General features: G+C 52.9%; 1 protein-coding gene across 2 annotated transcripts in view; it reads left to right on the plus strand.

Moving 5' to 3' along the window:
* The first annotated feature begins 6352 nt into the window (after nucleotides 1-6352).
* The window catches only part of RNF144A (ring finger protein 144A), a 59677-nt gene continuing 45171 nt past the window's right edge, over nucleotides 6353-20858 (plus strand). For both annotated transcript variants that reach the window (XM_087823318.1, XM_087823317.1), the window contains exon 1: nucleotides 6353-6524. The gene's annotated coding sequence lies outside the window, so the exon portion shown is untranslated. The remainder of the gene's footprint in view (nucleotides 6525-20858) is intronic.

Here is a 20858-nt window from a genome sequence, read left to right on the forward strand (position 1 = left end):
CCATTTACTGGGACTCCTGCATTTCCTTTTCAGAGTTGGTTGTGCATTTGATGGTTCTTTCTGGCTAAATATCGAGGTGTCAGTTTTCACATCGGGAAAGAACTGTAACCTGTCCCTCCCGGTCATTCCTGCCTGTGGTGACACCGCCTCCGTTTCTGCCCGTGTGCCGCTGGAACCTGGACTTCCTACCCGGGAGTGCAGAAGGGGTCGGCAGGTGTTTCAGAGTCTAAGAAATGGCTGTGTTATCAGCCTCCGGGGACGGCCCGGTGGGAGGCAGTCGCTTCCACCGACGATGCTGGGACCAGCCCAGGGCCATGCTGACCGCTCCCCGAATGCGAGCTCCCGCTCCCGCTCCTCCCTCTTCCGAGATTCTTAGCAAAACCAAGGTCCACACTTCAGTTCATGTGGAAGCGGACCAGGGGTCAGGGTTTGGGTTGTAGGGTGAACCTGTTATTCAAGCCACACAAGTCCGTCAAGCAGAAACTCGTGAGTCTGTCTGAGCAGATGGCTGTCCCCTCACCCAGGACTGGCCCGAGCTGGTGTCCAAAGCCCCGGGCCCGGGCGCAGGGGAGAGGGTGATGAAGCGCAGAGACTGTCCGTGGATCTTATGTAAATGAGGCTGTGCCCTGGTATCTTCTCGATTAACTCTGAGTTGCTTGAAATAAGACAGAGTCCAGGCCAGGATGACCGGGCCCAGGGCTTTCCCTTCTCTCACTCAGCGAGGGAGGGAAATTTCCTCTGAAACACAGTCAGGGACCAGCATCCTCTCCCTGTGGAAGCATCACGTGCAGTTTGTTTGTGTAACCGAGACAGTATCCCATGGCCTGTAAAATAATAGTTTCCTATCACTGTTTCTAAAAAAGCAAAATCATGGAAAATTTTTGGCTCAAGCAAAGAGCGAGCTATTTTAATCCAGCTGCCCCTCCACTGCCCGTCGCTAGGTGGCATCTGCCCGGCTGCTTCACCCACCTGGCAGAGCTTCAGCCCCTAATCCACTTTCAAGGCCTGCTGGTTTTGAAAGGTTTGCTCTTTGTGATGTTTTTTGTTTTTTCTCAGAAAAGATATTCCTACTTCAAATTTTAAATCATTATAATTCAACTGAAATATGTTTGTGTCCCACTGAGTTGTCATAAATTTTCTATAGGACCTTCAAACCACAGAATAAATACATAAGTAAATAAAACAGCTGTTGCCATAGGGGTCCTAAATGAACACAAGTGTTTTTTATGGGGAAGAGAAAAAAAAGAGAAAAATGAATTAGAAAGTTTTTTTCTCCTGTGGATTTTGATAGTATCTAAGCTAGGATGATGTTGCTATAATCAGTATAAACATAAAACGGGTGTTTTTTTTTTGTTGCTTTTTTTTTAACTTAGCATGAGTGTATTTTGCTGATCTTCACAGGATTCCACAAGAGTCAGTTCAGAAAGAAAGGGCAGGTATGTGGACGCACTGCAGGCATTGCCCGTATACAGCAGGTGCTCAATCGGTGTTCTCTGAAACAAGACCTGAGTCTAAACTCAAATCCTCTGATTTAAAGTGAATTTTTCTCCAGCTGAAGGAGACTGTTTCTCTTTCCCCAAAGGGCAATACAAAACAAAACAAAACAAAACAAATAGCTGGACTTCAGAAATAGGCTACAGGATTCTAGCTACATTTCCCGCTGGGGGATAGCACCACCCCTTCCCTATGCACTCTCAGGATTTGCAAAGGCCCAATGTTTAACATATTCAAATCAGGGACTGGTTACCCTTGCAGTAAAATTCAAATTTGGATTATGTGACATTTTGTTTCATTTTTCCAGTTTTAAATACAAGTCTCCAGTTTTATAAAGTATGTTCACTTTTATTGGAAAAGCAGAGGGTAATTTAAAGGAGGCACCTCCCTGTAGGTGTGAAGGGCAAGTGTTCCGCCGTCTTTCCTTCTTGCTTAAGTCGACATTGTAATGATATGATTGGAATTTTGTCGTAAGAAACCTGGATACATCGGGCATGGGTAATAGCCTATTGGTTTTAAAAGTGTGAACCGTCTCTGTTATTTAGCAATAACTGATGTGAAATCTGCCGCTTGTCTTCTGCGTGTGAAGACGGGTGAGACCCTTTGGCTGAATCCCCTGGAACGCAAGCTCGGGTTCCGCTTCTGCCCGAGTTTGGGATCGAGTTGGGGCGGAGAGAGAGAACAGTGATCCTAAAGCAAGCGAACAAGTCGCAGTGGGGCTCAGCCAGGCCACAATGCACGGCACAGGCTGCCCGCCTGCTGAAAGGGCTGTTTAACCCGTTGTGATTAGAGGGAGACAACTCACCGCCTAAGATTCTAGGACTTTGTCGAGTGTGTGTAGGCCATCTGAGTTTTTAGCGAAATGCATGTATATATTTTTTCTCTGTATCTGATGTGTCCTGAGATGTAACTTATTAAAATGTGTTTTGTACGTGCCTCCTCTCTCCGTGGGTCAGTGTGATAAAGCGTGTTTAGGGTGATTGCGTGCTTCACAAACTGCCTCTGCTAAAGGCAGGTACACATTAAAAATCAGCAATATTATCAGTTATTAATAAGCACGTTTACACAGCCCTCTCGGCAATGACGTGGAGTGGACATGAGCCACCCGGGAAAATCGTCTTGTATTCTAAAATGAAAGGCAGCATCTTGGGGACCCAGCACCCCAAACCTGACCACGTGAGAAGGGCTGAATTCCTGCAGACAGGCAGCGAGCACAGCAACGGCCCTGGATGAGAGTGGTCAGGGTGCTGCCCTTCTGAGCGGGAGCTGGTCAGCTGCCCCGGGAGCACGTGTCTGGAATCAGAGAGTCCCAAGGCGATGCAGGCTCACCCCCAGTGCCCTGGCCTCTCAGATGCCTGGGGCTGGCCCGGCATCTGCTCCACAATCGTGAACAGCCGATGCTTCCGTCACCTGCTCTCTGTCCCGCCCCCTTTCCCAGCTCTCTGCTCCCAGGGATCCACATTCCTGGCCCCAGTGTTCCCCTTGTGGCCTCTGGACCTGGGCTGGTCTTTCTTGGACATGCCCGTGTACTTGACCTCTGGTAGAAGCGCTCACTTTTCCAAGAAGGCCATGGTCTTACTACCTTCCAGACCCCGATGTGCACCAACCTTGGGCTCCAGGCCCAGGAACAGGGGTCAGATCCAGGGGCTTAAAGAAAGTAAGAAGACTCCAGGGACAGCAGGAGTCCTCTGTCATCGTGGCTGGGTTGGGTGCTCAACTCAATTTTTCCCAGTCAGGGAAAAATAACAAGAAATTACACAGAAATGCTCACAGCGAGTCCTACTCATAGGCCACTAACATGGGCCTGAAAGATCAGAAAGATTTTAACATTTTGTTCGTGACTCTAAAAACAATACATATTTGGAGTGTATTTGAAAAAGAGTCAAGTAAAATGAATAGAAATGACCCCTAATTGTATCATTCAGAGGTGACTGCTGATTTACTCCGTCTTTCAGGTTATGCGGATTTTCACAGAATCAAGTTCATGCTCAATTTTACTGTCCACGTATCTTCTGAAGGTTTGTAAAGCCAGTTAGAGTCTTTAGACCTTAATGAGAACAGCTCGTCCTCAACAGTTCACACTCACAGATGAGCGATTCAGTGGCATTCATAAAACCACAGTTAATCTTTAAAAAACACCCACTGGATGTGGTTTTCAAGTTGTTTACATACTTGCTTATGAATGTGAGCGAGTGCACCTCAGGTTCTGGGAATTCGCTTTATCTAAAAAAATGCAATCATGAAAACAGCCTGGGAGCAAGCCTACACCTGGAGGATCTGGGAAACTGCCCGAAGGGCTTCATTTTATCATCCGGGGCCATCTCCACTGGTCCTGCTCCCAGTTCCCACCTGGGCTCTTTCCCACACCAAGCAAAGCTCTACACCAGCCAGGTGTCCTACAGTTCACCTGAATTCTGACACTGTCGACCTGGAGATGGCATCGGATCCCACGATATGCACAGGACTGCCCCCACCCCTTGCATGTTACCTACTAGATCACCTGTTTATTATAAAAGGACATAACTCAGGGGCAGCCAGATGGGAGAGATGCAGAGGGTAAGGTCTGTGGGAAGGCGCCCCACTCTCCCCATTCCCCACGGGTGCACTAACCTGGGTGCTCTCCCAGCCCCACCCATTGGGGTTTCCACGGAGGCTTCATTACACAGTCACATTTGATGAAATCACTGGCCATTGACTCAATCACCTGGAAGGTCAAGGGGTGGGACTGAAGGTCCCGACCCTCTGGTCACATGGCTTGGTCTGCACAAGGCCTACAGCATCCATCACACCTGTCCGGTCTCACCGAAGCCCTGTTCAGTGGATGGAGCCCGTGACCTGCTTTAAAGCCCTTTTCCTACGTTGAACCTGTAGGACATTAATTACCCTTTGTAGCCACACCCCCGAGGAGTGCGCTCTGGGTGCCCACCTCCTGCTGCCTTGTCAGTTTCCTCACTGGGTTCCTTTCCGCTGACCTGGAACCTCAGTTCCTTCCCGATTCCCATGTTTCCCTGGCTCTGGGCTCCCTGCCTCAAAAGTGCTTTTGCGTCTGAGGCCGCACCACGTGTGCTGCCTGCCTGCTGGGTACCTCACTTTGGCTCCTCTAAGACCCAGTGCGATGAATCACTGCTCTCAAAACCAGGTTATCATGAAGGCGTTAGTCAGTTCAGACCACAGTAAGCTGCAGTAACAAGCACACCCTAAGCTTTCAATAGCGTAACACGTGCGAGTTTATGTCCCTTGGGAGGCGTCCTATGGCGAGGCAGACCAGGCATGCTGGCTGATTTCATCCTGTGGTTCAGCATCTCGGTGGGTGGCTCCGTGCTCAGTGTGATGGGGAAGGGCGCCAGGTAAGACGTCCTGAGTGTCTCCTCTGCCTCAGCCCAGTGGCGACGCTCCTGCCAGGGTCGACTGACCAGAGTCCCCCGTCCCTGCCTGACTGCACAAGGCTGGGACGTGTACCGAGGCCCACAGATACTGAGTGAGCATTCAATGTCTGCCCCCATTACACCCAACTAACGCTGAATGTGATTACTCTCCGAACACAAAGGGCCTTTTAAAATGCTGTCCAGCCATAAGGGCACTCCACCCACAGAAGAGGCCATTGGGACCTCGAGGCTGGGGGAGAGAGAGAGGAGGCCTTTGAGAGGAGAGAAGCAGGAGTGGGCCAGAGACGCTTTCCCTGAGAAGCCCGTAGAAAGGCCGGGCCCTGGCATGGCCCTGAGTGGCGGGGAGCCGGTCAGGCCTACTTGGGGTCTGGGCACTTGGCGGAGAAGCTGTGTGCAGCCTGCTTGAGAAGGGCCCACGTGGTCTGGTGGAGGAGACTCAACGGGCCAGGCGGCAAAGGGCTGAGGATGACCGGTCACCTTCTCCACCGCAGCACCGTAAAACCCCCAGATCCCTGTGTCCCGAGGGAGGGAGAGTCAGAACGACCCCTGGCCCTTAATTGCCTGCTGCTCTTTAGAAATGAGGAATTGGACTTAAGTTCATTTTTTAGATTAAATGTGAATTTCCTGTCGTTACCGATTGTGTGATCACAAATCCATACCTTCCATGGTCTAACACATCTTTATTTTTAGCCACGAGTGCGCCTCTTGATTTTGTATCTAGAGGAGGAACCTCAGCGCGGTTGGGCGTCTGTGTTAGAGTTCGGAGCAGACCCCGGAGGGTGCGGTGCTGAGGGAGGAAGATGCTAAGGTGGTTTCCCCGTCATTCTGGAGAGCAGGGGCCCAACTTTCGGCACGTAACAATACTTGTGTAACTTCTAGCCACCAAGGGGAGCGGCAAAGCTAATCTTACAGCAATTCTACCTTCCAAGGCCTGCCACTCACCCAGCTGGAGGCCTAAGAACAGGAAGCGAATTGCTACCTGGATCTCAAGTATTCACAGAACCCCGTACCATCCAGGTGGCCCCTCTTCTCCACCCTCCAAAGCAGCCAGGCAGTGGGATGGAGAAGCATTCCCTGTGACCCTGGCAGAGAAGGGCCATCCATCCAGCTTGCTTCTACCCCCTCCCCCGACCGTTGGCATCAGGGACAGTCTTCTAGGCAGCCCTGTGCCCAGCTCCTGTTCGCCTGGCCCGTGACACTGTTGGGACTTGAATCCAGCCGCTGTCCCCTGGCTGAGGGCGTTTGATGGGACACCCATTGCTTCCCAGCTTGCTTATGCCCCCCCCGCCCCCCCGGGACTGTTGGCATCCAGGGACCCTCCTCGGCGGCCACCCGTCCAGGCAGGTGGCCGCGGCCCGCGGGGCGCCCGGTGCCCAGGCGCAGGCCCGAGGGCGGGCGGCAGGGGGCGCTGCGCGCGGGCGGCGCCGGAGCCTCCGCGCCCCGTCTTTGTGCCGTTCGCGCCGCCGCCCAGTCTCCCCGCCGGCCGCGCGCCCCGCTGGAGGCCGGGCCGGGAATAAAGGGCGGCTCCGCGTGGGGCGCGGGCGCGGACACCCGGCCGCGACTCCGGACGCGGGCGCAGCGCTCGGAGCCCCTCGGCGGCCGAGCAGGAGCCAGGACGCCGGCGCCCGGGCCGCGCGGGACCAGGTGGGTGACGCGCGTTCCCTTTGTGTCGGCATCTCGGGGGCGGAGGCGGCCGCGCGGGGCCGGGCGGCCGGGGAGCCCGTGCGCTCCGTGCCGGCGGCGCCACCCCGGCCCGGCCTGCGCCCCGGTGGCCCAGGCGCGTGGCCACTCGGGGACCGCGGGTCCCCCTCCCGGCCCCGCTGGCCCGGCGGGCGGGGGCGGGGGCGCGCGGGCCGCGGATGGCGAGGGCGGGGGAGGCACGAGCGTCCCGCTCCCCTTTCCCGCGGCCGCCCCGCCTCTGCCCCGAGGGGCCCGGGACGCCCCCCGCGGTCTCCCCTCCCCCCCAGGCAGCAGCCGCCCCGGCGCCCCGCCTGCGCCGCTCGTGCGCCCCGAGGCCCCAGGGGCGGGAGGAAGGGGCTCTCCCGGCACCTAGTGGCCGCCGCGGGCGGGTCTGGAGCGGTCACCCCAAAGTGTCATCTCTCCCGCTCTCCTCTCTCGCTCCCCCTCCCCCACTGAATTAAAAAAAGAAAGAAAAGTGTCCATTCAGCAGCTCCCGGGCCCCCCTGTGCCAGGAGGGTTGGGTGAGCCCGGGCGCCTGCCTGGGGGCTGCTGCCCGGGGAGGGGCTGGTACCTGCCCTGGAAAGTGAGCCCGAGTCTTGCTCAGACCCTCGGGAGGAGGAAGCGCTTTCCCGGGGGTGGGGGCGCAGGACCTGGTTGGGGCCGGTCAGGTGACTCAGGCCGGGGCTGCCCGCGGGCAGTTCTCCAGCCCAGGGGGGGTTGTCAGTGAAAGGCCAGAGGGGAGGTGGTGCAGGCGCCTGTGGGAGCTGGCAGAGGGAGGCAGGGAGAGGAGGCTGGGGAGCTGGAAGTGGGGCCCTCAGAGGTGGCAAGAAGGGGCCCTGGCCAGGGGGAACTGCCCAGCAGAGGAGGAGGGGAGGGGACACAGGGGCGTGCAGGGAACTGCCCCCCTGGTGCTGGAGGAGCCCAGGCCCTCTGTGGTGTAGTCTCTTCCCCACTATGGACAATAGGGACCTGGTCTTTTGCAGTTTCCTAGTGCCTTTTCAAGTTTTGCTTTTATTATTTTTTAAAGAGTGCTAACAGATTATGCCCAGAGTGGTCAGATGGGGACAGATCGCGAAATCTTTGAATTCAAACTTTGGTCTTGATCCTGTGGCAGTGGGAGCCATGGATGGTTGTAGAGGAGGAGAGTGGGTGAGCATAGCCCTGCTTTGATTAAGGCTATGTTGAGGGACCAGGGGGCGTGTGTGGAGTGTGAACCTTAGAATCGGACCCTCCACACCGGCACTGCTTATTGTCAGGTTAGCCATGGACCAGGGGCCTCATGAGAAAACTGGAGGCAAATAACCTAATTTTAACGGCATGGAAAATGTCCAGACTGGGCACCAGCTGGAGTTTGGAAGTGTATGTGTTTAATGGGGCCCTGACTCTGCCGTCAGTGATCTTGGCAGGGGGAGTAAAGAAGGGTGAGCTCAGGTGTTGGGGCAGAGCTGGGGCAGGCTGTGCGAATGTGCTCAGCGCCCTGGCTCGGGGAGCGCGTGGCACCGGAGCTGCGCTGGAGCGCGTGGGGCGCTGCTCTCGCGGTTTGAGACTCACACCGTTCAGCTGAAGCTGCTGACGTCTCTCTGGTGAACGTGCCGCTCGGCAGGCCAGGCGCTGGGAGCCACGTCACCTGCTCTTCCACTGTGGTTCGTAATTTGGCTCCGCTGCCTTCTCCTCCTCTTGGGAGCTTTTCTCTTTGTGGGAGAGGCGGGGGGAGGCCTGTGCTCCTAGACTGGGAATCACAGAGGGAGGTGGCCGGCGCAGACTCCCAGTTCAGCCCTTCATTGTGACTGTGGGGACACTGTAGGCTCAGAGCCGAGGTCAGGGACCCCAGCCACAGAGAGGGCTGTGGCCAGCCTGGCCTGGCCTGGCCTCAGCTCTCCCGCTGAGCACTCGAGCAAGAGAGGACCGGGACCGGTCAGCTGCCTGCGGTTCTAGGAGCCCGGAGACACTCAGGATGCTGCTGAGCATGCAGACTCTTTCCGGGCACCTGGCCAAGCAAGGACCCCCTGGCTCCCTGGGGTGCCGGACAGCAGAGCGGCCCAGAGGCTGTGAACAGAGCTGGATGCTTCTAGGAAGACGAGCCTCCCCATGTTCACTCTGGGGAACTTCCTGCCTTGGAGACCCAAGAGCCACGTGGAAGGAGCCTTTCTCTAAGGCTAGAAGTCACGCCCTGGCCAGTGTTGCTCAGTGGTTTTAGCGTTGGCCTGAGCAGCAGAGAGTCGTGGGTTTGATGCCGTGTCAAGGGCACGTACCTGGGTTCCTGGTCCAATCCCTGCCCCGGTCAACCTGCGAGAGGCAAGCAATCGATGTGTCTCTCTCATATCGATGTTTCTCTCTCTCTCTCCCCCTCTCTCCCTCTCTCCCACTCTCTCTAAAACTCAATGGAAAAATATCCTCGGGTGGGGATTAACTACAACAACAAGAAACGACTGGAAAAGTCACTGGAGGTCACCATTCCCAGAGCCAGCCTCCTGGGTCCTGGGTCTGCATCTCCCACACACCCGAGCACCTTAATCAGAGGAAGCTGAAGCAGCTGTTCACACACCTGCTGGGGATCGGGGCTGAGGGACGGAGCTCCTGCAACTCAGGGCCCAGCTGTGTGACCCCGGGCGGGTGTCTCAGCCACCCTGTGAGGCCCCAGCTCCCTCCGCTGTAAAACTAAGGTTGTCAAGATCCAGAATAACAGCGTGTATGAAAGGCCTTCTGTTGGGAACCAGGATCGCGGGACTGCTCGCCCGATGCAGCGTTTGGGAGGATTTCTGCGAAAAGAACGGCTTCCTCAAGGCCATCCCGCTGAGAGGTGAGGCTTCGAGGTGGGTGGCTCAGCGATGAGAGTGGACATGCCTTCGTTCCTGGAGTTTAGACCTGACTTGGAGCTTGTTTCTGGAACGGCCTTTAGACCCCAGAGCAGGGCCTCTCTGAGGACCGAGGTAGTGAGCTGGACGCAGTGGGGAGTAACAAGTTCCCGGATCCCATGAACAGGAGGGTCCGCCTCTGCCTCACAGGCCCTGGCATTTGGCCCCGGAGAGAGGAAAGGGTGGTTAATAGTCATTGAGCGTTTCCATCTCCAGGTGCCGACAGGAAGTGCTGGGCTTGGCCATGGTCCATTCTCAGGTGGCCCCAAGGACAGCACAGGAGCCGCTACTGTCCCCAAGAGCTTGGGGGCGGCTGCCTTTCCAGGTGTTCAGGAGGGCAGGTGGGGCTGTGCAGGCCTCATCCCGGGAGGAGAGCTCCTCTCCTTCTGCTGACCTGTGGGCCATGAGGACGGCCAGGGAGCCTGCCCTTCGGGTCTGTCTCTGCATCCAGGACACCTGCTAACTGGCCCATGACTGGCCTCTGGTTCTCCCCACCTGCCCTCTCGTTCCAGAGTGGCCCCCTCCCCAGGGAGGCCTGCCCAGGTCCCCTGCAGACAGGGCAGCCTGCTGGTCAGAGAGGCCGCCACCCTCCCCCCGCTGGTGGTGGGAGCACGCAGACCCCTGTGCTGGGCGACCCCTCCTTCTCGCCGTAGAACATTCTCTGCACAGCCGGGCTGAAAGCAGATTCACGCGGACTTTGTAACCTCCCGGGATGCTGTGCGTTGGTCCCTCTGGTGTCCTCTGGCCTCCTGTCACTTCCCTGCCGGGACACCTTCAGCAGCTCCCCCACTGGTTGAGTCCCCACTGTGGGGTCCAGCCCGTCTTTCCCAGGCTCCTCTCTCAGCCTCCGCACGTTAGTGTGAAATCCCCGAGGATCCGAACACTCAGCACACATATCACCTCCTCACCTGGCTCTTAACGCAGGGGAATCAACGTGGGGACCGCAGAGGCCGGCGCGGCCAGTCCTGGCGTCTTAGGGATGGAAAAGGCAGGCCTGGGGCTCGCGCCCGGCCCTCCCTTCCAGGCCCCGCTTTCCCATCTCCCGTCTGCTGGGGAAGCTTTCTCTGTTCGACCAGGTGCTCCCCTAGCAACTTTATTCCAACTCTGCAGTTGCTCTTAAAACTCTCATCTGACTTCTGTCACTGTCTCATTTCCTCTATAAGCGATAAGCCTTATGAGGGTGGAAATTCATTCGTTCTCGCGTTCCCCCAGCGCCCATCACTGTCTTTCTAAATGCATTTTTGTTCCCTGATTAAACACAAGATAGAGAAGCCTGGTTCAAGAGGCGAAGTTTGGGGAAGTGGGATTCGAGGTACATCCTGTCCTCTCTGGGAGGTAAGCCCACAGAGCAGTCCTTGCAGGACAGGACGTGGGGAGCGTCCCATCCGCTCAGTGGGGAGGGGGAGTGTCGGCTTGGGACAGAGGCCGCAGGCTGGCCGAGTGTGCAGCCCTGGCCTGGGAGGCGTGAGGAAGACCCTGACCGCCCTGGACAGCAGACAACCCCAATTCCAGCGTCACAGACGGCAGCCTGCCTGGGCTGGCTGGAGGTGGTCATGTCTGTGGTCACTCTGGGGTGCAGGGGATGGACTTGACCTAGCCCTGCCCGGCTCCCAGTCCAGAAGGGGAGCTGAGGCGAGGGAGAGGATGTGCCCGCCCAGGTGCGTGTCAGGGGCCCTCTGGTGAGGAAATGGTGATGGAGACTGGAGCGCGTGCCGGTGGACTTTGAGGGTGGGCAGAGCCGAGAAGAGGGGCTCTGCGGGCGCAGGAGGGACCACACAGGATTTGTTCCTGAGGTGGTAGACCTGTCAGGGCTAGTGGTGGGGCCCACGGGGACAGAAGTGTGTGGGCGCCGTCCGCTGTATGAGACTGGGGTGCTGGAGGGAAAGCGGTGGCGCAATTCATGGAAAGGGCGCCAGGTAACCGCAGGTGGGTGTTGGTTCCCGTGGCCCTTCCTGTGCGGGGACAGCAGCTGCTGAAGACACTGCCACGTGCCCGCAGAATGATCCTCCGTGGTCCTCGCTGGCTCTGGCTCTGCCGCACCTGTTTCTCGAGCCCCTTTCGCTCCTTGGGCTGTGGGGCCTGCTCCCATTCGGAAGCGCCTCTAGGGCGTGAAGCTTTGCTTTGGGGAGCGGGAAGGTTTGTAGAGCCCGGGACGGCCGATTGCCCTCTGATTGAGAACATGAGGAAGCAAACCGTCCAGTGAATGAATTTCGTGGCGGCCGATTGCCACCCAGCACTTCAGGTAGCGGTGGGCCGGTGAGCCATAGTCCGGGGTAAAAGCGCAGCTGGGAGACGCTCAGAGCTGGCGGCTCCGGATCTGGATTTTTGGCCAACACTGTGTCTCCCTGGCCGCCTGGCAGGGCCCAGCAGCCCTGGTCCCCGCTGGCTCTCGATTGAGCTCACAGTCACTTCTTTCTCTCTGTCTCCATGAAGCGTGAGCCCCGGCCCTCAGCGCCGAGCCAGCCTGGCTGTGGTCGACCAGCGGAGTAGAGGACGGGGCCGGATGGGTGAGAGAAAGAAGGAAAGGACATCTGTGTTCCGTCAGCTCAGGGACCCTAAGAAGCCGCCTCTGTCTCCTGTCTGTTCCCTCGGTGTGCTCACTGTGGCTCACACCGTCCGCTTGGCCTCATGCACAGACGCAGTGCGCTGTGTCCCCAAGGTCACGGTTCAGACCTGATCCCCATCGTGATGGTATCAGGAGGCGATGGGTGCCCTGGTGAAAGGGAGCCAGACCCTCTGCCCTGTGGGGACCCAGTGAGGTGCCGCCGCCTGTCACCCAGGATGTGAGTCCTCCCCAGTCCCTGGCTCTGCTGGCACCTGATCTTGGACTCCCAGCCTCCGGAACTGGGAGAAATAAGCGTCCTGTTTATAAGCCCCCCATCTATGGAATTTTTGTTAAGATCATCTGAATAGACTAAGACAGGCAGAGGTGGCCGGTCACCAGCCACGCTGGAGCTGGGCCCTCTCTGTGGCTCTCGTCTTAACTCGATCCTCTGCAGAGATCCTGACAAGGTCACATCCACAGGTCCTGGGGTCCAGAGTTCAGCATGTCTTTTGGGGAACACAATTCAACCCCCAACGCCTGTCTGCCAGGGTCAGGCGGTACGTGTTTGCGTGGACTCGTGTGTTACTGTGTGTGTGGCGGGAAGGAACACTTACTAACAAGGGCTCAGACGAGCGGTTTCTGCCTCCTCGGAGACACGGTGATGAAGGTCATGATGAAGGTGGTGGTTGCTGGTGTCAGTCCAGCTGCCTGGGGCTGTCACCAAGACCCCAGGATCTCCTGTGTCCCTCCACCATCCTTAGCGTGTTACCTTTGCCTTCTCGTGGGCAGCCAGGGGTCCAGATGGCTCGGGTCTGTGTTTAAGGTCGCAGGAGAGGTGGGGACGTTGGTGTCAGCCACCCCTGTCCCTTTTTATTGGGAAAGAACCAGCTTTCCCAGAAGTACCGGGGCTACTACCTCTGTCCGTCTCATTGGTCTGAGCTTTGCGGCAACTCCCGGGAGGGAGAGATGCTGAGAAATTGAGGCTGCGGGAGCCCCGAGGACCGTCTGTGAGAGGACTGGACCAGACAGAGAGGAGAAAAACACTGCGCGGGGTGGCGTGAGGTCAGACCACGGTATGAACCACCTTCGCTTCCCCCACCTTAAGGGCCAGGGTCTAGCCCGTGCGCGTGGCCGGAACACCCCGGTGCCCTGCAGTGTGGCCTGAGCGCTCCCGAACCTTCAGCTTTGGCTGCAGTGAGGAGCAGGGCACCCCAGCCCTGTCCAGTTCAGCTCTGTGTCCCTTTGCAGCCTACAGGGTGCCTGGCACACAGTAGGTGCTGTATGACTATTTGTTGAACTCATTAGGCATCTTTTCCCTTCAAAGACATTCCAGTCCAGAAACAGTCTCATCCATTCATTCTTCCTTTTGTCCATTTATCATTCATTTGGGCAAAGCTTTTTGATCCTGGGGGGTTCAAAGGCAGGTGGCGGAATATATAGCCGGGGTGAGGGCGTGGAGAGAGGGAGGGGCTGGCGAGGTCTCCCCAGAACGAGATAGGGGGTGGCCTTCCGTACGCAACAGGACACACGTTACTCTCTTAAACTTTGGGACCATATAAACTCTAGGCTCACTCTAGTAAAACCAGCCAGTTGGCACCCAGGGGAGTCCCTTTCCATCCAGCAATGTCGCTTATTGTCCGTCTCTCCTATTTGCAAAACAGCTCAGACTTTTAGGTGAGTGCTTTTTAATATGCTGAATAAATATCGCCGTGTCCCACCCTGAGCCGGGTCCCGGTGTGTAAGGCGGGCGCTGTGTTCTTAAATGAATGTGCACTTCCCGCCGGGCGGGGCCGGGGACGGAGTCCCTATCTGTTAATACTTTAATCACTCCCAGGATTCTTTCTCGTTGGCCCGAAGCCTGGGTTCCTTGGCAGTGACCTTGTTTTCTCCATCCCTGGCCACGTGCAGCGCATCCAGCTTTGTCCAAGAGGAATGGCTCTGCCCGCCGGGGCCGCTCGGCGGAGGCCTTGGCTGCGTCCTGCTGGCCTGGCAGATAAGGCTGGGCTCTCAGGGACCCTGTTTATCTGGGGCGGGCAGGACCTCTTACTGGTGTGGTAGGAGCAAACCAAGGGCAGACAGGCGCAGGGCGCGCCACCCAGAGCGATGCTGACCAGGCAGGAGGCCCTGTCCCCATGGGCTGTAAGCCCTTGAGCTGTGGCCGGGGCCAGGGGAGCTGTGCTGCGAGCATGGAAAGCGTCTGCAGGGTTCCCAAGATCTGGCCTGAACAACAGAATGTCAGCTGTCTCAGTGAGACCTTTTATACTGGTTACAAGCTGAAATGACTTCAGTTTGGCTATATTGGCTTAAATAAAACATTACCGGCATTGATGTTCCTTGCTTAGTTTTACTTTTTTATAAATGTGGACCCAGACCATAGCAGGGGGAAGGCCAGGGGGCAGGGCAGATCCAGGGTGGAAGGGTCAATGAGGGGGAAACAAGGGGACATCTGTAATACTTTCAACAATAAAGATAAATTTAAAATAAAGTTACGCACGGGCTCTCATACTTACGTGTACTGATGATGTGGAGGGACTTGGAGAAGTGTTTCTTCATGGTCAGCAGGCCTTGGGCCCTCCTCTATGCCCTTCCTGGGGGACCCGTCATTCTGGAAGAGCCAGCAGAGGTGGACTGAACAGGTGCACGTCTCCTCCTGATTTGTGCTGTGTTTCCACTGCCCCTTGACAGCCCCCATTTCATCTCTTTTTAAACCATTTAAAAACTATATATATATATTTTTTTATTGATTTCAGAGAGAGGAAGGGAGAGGGAGAGAGAGAGAAACATCAATGATGAGAGTCATTGATCGGCCGCCTCCTGCACGCCCCCCGCTGCGGATAGAGCTGCAACCTGAGCCTGTGCCCTGACCGGGAATCGAACCCTGAGCCCCTGGTTCATAGGCCGATGCTCAACTACTGAGCTACACTGAATGGTTCTGTTTGGTTTCAGTTGCATTGGAATCGCCCTGCTATGGACTCCGTGCGTCACCGGCCCCTACCTGTTTATCCCCAGGTCAGCCTGGTTGCGCTGTGAGTACCGTTCTGCAGGAGTAAACACTTTGGGTCCTCAGACAAAAATTTTCTTGGTAAACCTGAAACAATTATTATTTTCTAAGCGAAATTAGCTAGGAGGAGCATTTGCTGATGGGATGAAGCAGGCTCCCTGCTGAGCAGGAAGCCTTTAGGTATAAATCACTGGCCTCAGCAGGAGGGGACGCGGTTCTGGGCCTGAACTGGGGGCGGGTCGGCTGCAGGACAAACGCCGATTCTTCTGTGCACCCTCGAGATTACTCCAGACAGTTTGCACTGTGGGGAATGTGGCTCCAGGAAGTGGTAGTAAATGTAGGAAAATAAATGGTTTATGCACAGATGCCTCTCATCTTTTCTCTTTTAAAAAAATAATGGCCTTACATGGAAAACATCTAAATGTGGTTGAGTTAACATAATGCTCTAATTAGGTAAGATTTTTGGACGTTGTGGACCTGGGGACATGCTTACAACATACCGTTAAGTGGAAACAGTGGTGAGACTGAATTGTATGTGTGATGTGTGTACACGACATGGCAGCTATGCAGAGCAAAGCAACCCTAGTCACAGGGATTGTGACTTTTTTGCTGTATGTGATGTTTTATTGTGGTTATATTTCATTTTGTAGTGAAGTGAATGATTTTCGTTAAAAAGTTTTAGTTGTAAAGTCCGCCTTCCAGCACACACACATTTTATTACTTCATACACAACAAATACGTATTTCAACAAATAAATGAACCCCGTATCTCCGGTGGGCGTTTGGCTGCAGTGGGCTTGGAGAGAAACGAGGAACACACACAGAGAAAGCCCTTCTGTTACTAATAAACAAACCAAAGCAATACCAACACCAGCGATTTTCCTGAGGCTTATTTTATGTCATGACCCTGCACGTCTGAGCAACGCCAGTTACTGTCAGAACTGGGACAGTCTGGCCCCTCCACGCCCAGGTCCCCCCGTACGTGGCCTGGTGGCTGTGGTCACTGTCTGAGCTGAATGCCACGAGATCTCATGGCCGAGGGCTTACAGTCCTCCCGACTTCAGATCCCACCGAGACGGCTGCCAAGACCTTTAGCCTCTGCAGATGTCCCCACTTTACTCATCTAAAAAGTGGGACTGGGACTAGGACTAGGGACACTTTTTTCTTTGGGGCGCCTCTGAGGATTCAATAAATACAAAGTTTTAAGAAAAGCTTTGAAGGAATAAGAAAATTTAAAGAAAAGCCTCGAAGGCCTACCGAGAAGACATGCACAAGTAACCCTTTGGGGTTCCACGGGAAAGGAGGCAGCCAGGTGTGAGCTGTGAGGAGTGGGTTGGGGGGCTCTGGGGATTCGGACACACGCTGCCTGAGGCACTCAGCTTCCATCTGGAAATCATTTCCTGGCTGAGTAAAAGACGGCGCTCGGGTCCGCAGGAATGGAAAATATTAGACCGACCAAGGCTGTTATTATTTTCAATGACTTTTCAGCTAACGGTGGAACTGCCTAAATGAAATGATGCCCTATTTCCTCCTTCCCGTATTTTTCTCTTTTGAATGTGGTTTTGCTTTAAATTTTCAGTGAAAATGCCAGCAGACCATGGCATTGCTGGTGGAGGCAGCAGATGCGGGGCTGTGGGCTGAGCTTACAAGACATTCTTTCCTTGAAGGCTCACACCCCTCGCGTCCTGTGTACCCCTCTTGACCTTCACCATCTAGCCCGATTGGACATTTTTCAGCTTTATTTGTCTTTCAAAGAACCAGCTCTTGACTTTGTTGTTTTTCTGTACCGTTTTCCTGTTTGTGATGACATGGACTGTGCTCCGGTGTTCATTATGTCTTTTCTTCTGCTTGCTTTAGGCTTAAATTTCTCTCCTTTCTCTAGTTTCCTAAAGAGGAAGCGTGGAGTGTTGCTTGTAGCTCTTTCTCTTGTTCTAATATATGCATTTTGCTATCCTCTACTCCTTTTGGTAAGTTGTGTTTTTATTTTCACCGAGTTCACAGTGTTTCTTAGAGTCTCTTGAGACTTCTTCTTTGGCCCATGTGTTATTTAGAAATGTGCTGTTTACTCTCCAGACACTTGGGGGTTTTCCAGCAACCTTTCCGTTAGTGACTCCTGGATGAGTCCCATTTTGATGGGAAAGCTTACTGTGTATGATTTCTGTTTTGTTTTATGATCTGTGAAGGTGTGTTTTATGGCCTAAGATGTTCCACATGAGCTAGAGGAACGTGTCTTCTACCGTTGTTGGGTGGAACAGTCGATGTATCAGTGAGTCAAGTTGATGTTCTTGCTGTTCAGGTCAGCTGTGTCCTTACTGATCTTCTGCCCACTGGATCTGCCAATTATTGGAAAGAGTGGTGAGTCCTCGAATTATAACAGTTCGTTTGTCTGTTTCTCCTCGCAGGTCTGTCAGTGTTTGCTTTGTGTTTTCTGATGCTGTGTTGTTAGGTGTGTGCATGTTTACTACTGTTACGTCTTCTTGGAGAATTGATCCCTTTATTGGCATGCATCGGTCCTCGTTCGTTGTGCTCGATGCTGTTCTTTGTCCTCGAGTCTCCTTTGTCTGAAGTGAACATAGTGACTCCAGCCTTTTTGATGGGCATCAGCATGTTATGTCTGTTTCTATCCCTTTACTGTTAACTGGAGTCTTTTTATTGGAAGTGCGTTTCTTCAGACAACATAGAGCTGAGTCTTGCTTTTTTTGAAACTTATTCTGAAAATCTCCGTATTTTAACTGGTATATTTAGACTCGTCACATCTAAAGTGATTATTGTGGTAGTTGGGTTAATATCTACCGTGCTTGTAATTGTTTTCTATTCATCACATCTGTGTGTTTTTTTTTTTCATTTTTTCCCCCCCTTTTGCTGCCTTCCTTGGTTCTGAGCATTTTATATAAATTTGTTTTGTCTTTTCTATTAGCATATGTTATATTTTTTTAAAGGCATTTTTAGTGGTTTTGTGGTTGCCTTGGGGTTTACTATATATATGTATATATATATATGTGTGTGTGTGTGTGTGTGTATATATATATAAGTTCACTTATTTTTTTAAATATATCTTTATTGATTTCAGAGAGAAGAAAGGAGAGGGAGAGAGAGAGAGAAACATCAATGATGAGAGAGTCATTGATCGAGCCCACAACCTGGGCATGTGCCCTGACTGGGAATCGAACCCCGATCGCCTGGATCCCAGGTCGACACTCAACCACTGAGCCACACCCGGCTGAGCTATAAGTTCACTTTCAAATATTATACTATTTGACATATAGTCATGGTATCTTATAACAGATTATTTCTGAGTCTTCTCTTCCTTCCCTGATGACATTGCTGCCATTCATTTCTCTCATCCACATGCTATAACCACCCAACACTGCTATTTTTACTGCTTCAAACAGTTTTCACTTAGATCAATTAAGAATAAGAAAAATAAGATACTGTATTTTACCTTCATGTTTCCCTTCTCTAACCCCCTTCCTGTGTTTATGTTGATCTGAGCTCCTCACATAAAATTTTTCTTCTTTCTGCAGAACTTTTGATAGTTCTTGCAAGGCAGACAAGTGGTGACACATTCCCTCAATTTTTGCTTGCCTCAGAAGGTGTTTATTTCACTTTCACTTTTGAAGGATAGTTTTGCTGGAAATTGAATTTTAGGTTGGTGGTATTTTAATTTTAATACTTTAAAAACGTCACTCTGCTCTTTTCTTGCTCATATGGTTTCCAAAGAGAAGCCTGATCTAATTCTTATTCTGATTCCTCTATAACTTTTGACCATTCTTGGTTAAATTTATTTTCTTCTCTGTTCTCCCTTTCTGTTTTTCGAATCATGCATATGTTGCACATTTTGAAATTACCTTGCAGTTTTTGGATGTTCTTTTTTAAAAAAATTCTGTTTTTTGTTGTTGTTGTTCATATTTAGTTTGGGAACTTTCTGTTGACCTGTCTTCAGGCTCACTAAGTTTTCTCTTGGCTGTGATCAGTCTTTTGATGAGCCTAACACAGGCATTCTTCATTCTTTGCAGTGTTTTTATTCTAGCATTTACTGTGATCATTGTTTTCAATTCCATCTCTGTGCTTTATAACCCATTTACTGCTGCATTTTGTCTACCTTTTCCATGAGAGCCCTTAATATATTAAACATAGTTATTTAAAAGTTTTGTCTGAGCCTAGTCGGCATGGCTCAGTGGTTGAGCATCGACCTGTGATGCAGGAGATCCCAGCTCAATTCTCCGTCCGGGCACATGCCTGGGTTGCGGGCCTGATCCCCAGCAGGAGGAGTGCAGGAGGCAGCCGATCAGTGACTGTCTCATCATTGATGTTTCTCTCTCTCTCCCTCTCCCTTCCTCTCTCTCTGAAATCAGTAAAAATATTTTTTTAAAAAAAGTTTTGTCTGATAATCCCAATATCTGTGTCATACCTTTGACGCTTGCCCTGTCTCCCCAGACTGACTTTCCTTTCCTTTTGGCAAACTTTGTGGGGGTTTTGCTGTTGCTGACAGCTGCGCCAGGTGTATTTGGTAGTAGGAACTAATGTGAAGCTGCTACCTATTGCTTTTTCCTATTTAATATGGAGATTTTTCCTGTCCCCACATAAAAATCTACCGTTTACTTTTTCAAAACTACACAGCTGAAGGAAGTGTTTCCCATGTTCTTTAAAGTTCGAGGGTAGACAGCTAGGGTGAGGTTTATCTCACGATTCTAAATAAACTATTTTCTTCCTGGGGTGGTGCCTGTATCATAAGAAGCTTCTTATTTTGTGCCCAGTTCCGTATTTGTTGGGTCAGTCAGTGAGCTCTTTGTGAGCAGAGTTAAGCCCAACAATCAGCCTCATTTTTATGAGTCATTTCTCAGACTCAGGAGTGATGGTAGAATTAGCCAAAACGCCTTTATGTCAGTGAGAGAATTAAAAAACAACTCATTTCATTCATTGACAGTCAGCGAGCTGGTGAATGTGTTCCCTGGCTGTAATTTGACAAATAACCCCATTACTAAAGAACGTATTTGATCCCCCCCCCCCCGCCCCGAGAAGACAGATGTGGAATAACTGACTGCAGGGCAACTCTGAAGGGTGACTGTGGGCCTCTGTCTCCCAGCGTGCAGGCCGTTCGTGTACTGTGCCCGTGAACAGAGGTGGCTTTCTTGAAGCCGGACAAGACCTCCATTCATCTTAACGTCTAACGGATCAGACACGCGAAGGCCTCCACTTGAGGCTGCATACGTTGGCGTGTGCAGAGCTATATGGATTTTTGAAATAGTTCCTTGGAAGTTCAGCAGCAGCGAAAAGTCAGTTCTTGACTTGGGAACTGAAAGACTGGGAAGGAGCCGGGGACCGCACTTGGCTCCCTTTTGTGTGCTCGTGGGTGAGGGATTGTAGGTAGTGGGGCTCCCACTTCCGGAGCAGGATTCTATGCGAGTGGCTAGTTAGCCCCGAGCCTAAACCTGCAGCATTGTGGAGACCAGAGGGAGAGAGACATGGAGAGGGAGATGGAGGAGCGCAGGGCTAACCCCGGGGCATGTCCCGCCGGCCCCTTGCTAAGGCTTGGCTGCAGGGACCCAGAATGCATTGCGAGGGGCCTTGGGGTGGGATTTTCATGCAGAGTTTTCAATATGTTGTACTTACCTGATCTTTCATGAGGCCAAAGAAAAGTAATTATTTTCTCTCAATGTGTATTATCTCAGGGTCATATATTACATCAAAAACCTTTAGCTCTAAAAATTTAGGGGTATAAGAGCAGCCGGGAAAGAAAATAAGGGATACATGGAAGAGTAAGTGGTTTTCAATAGGTTTTTTTGTCTTTATTTAACATTCTTTTAGAAAAGTTAGGGGTGTAAGTAAGTGTTTAAGTTCAATTTGTGCTCACAAGTCAGGTTTATATAAATTGGTCTCTACGGGTTGTTTTTTTTT

Source organism: Miniopterus natalensis, chromosome 13 (assembly GCF_054644295.1).
Source record: "Miniopterus natalensis isolate mMinNat1 chromosome 13, mMinNat1.hap1, whole genome shotgun sequence".
NCBI lineage: Eukaryota > Metazoa > Chordata > Mammalia > Chiroptera > Miniopteridae > Miniopterus > Miniopterus natalensis.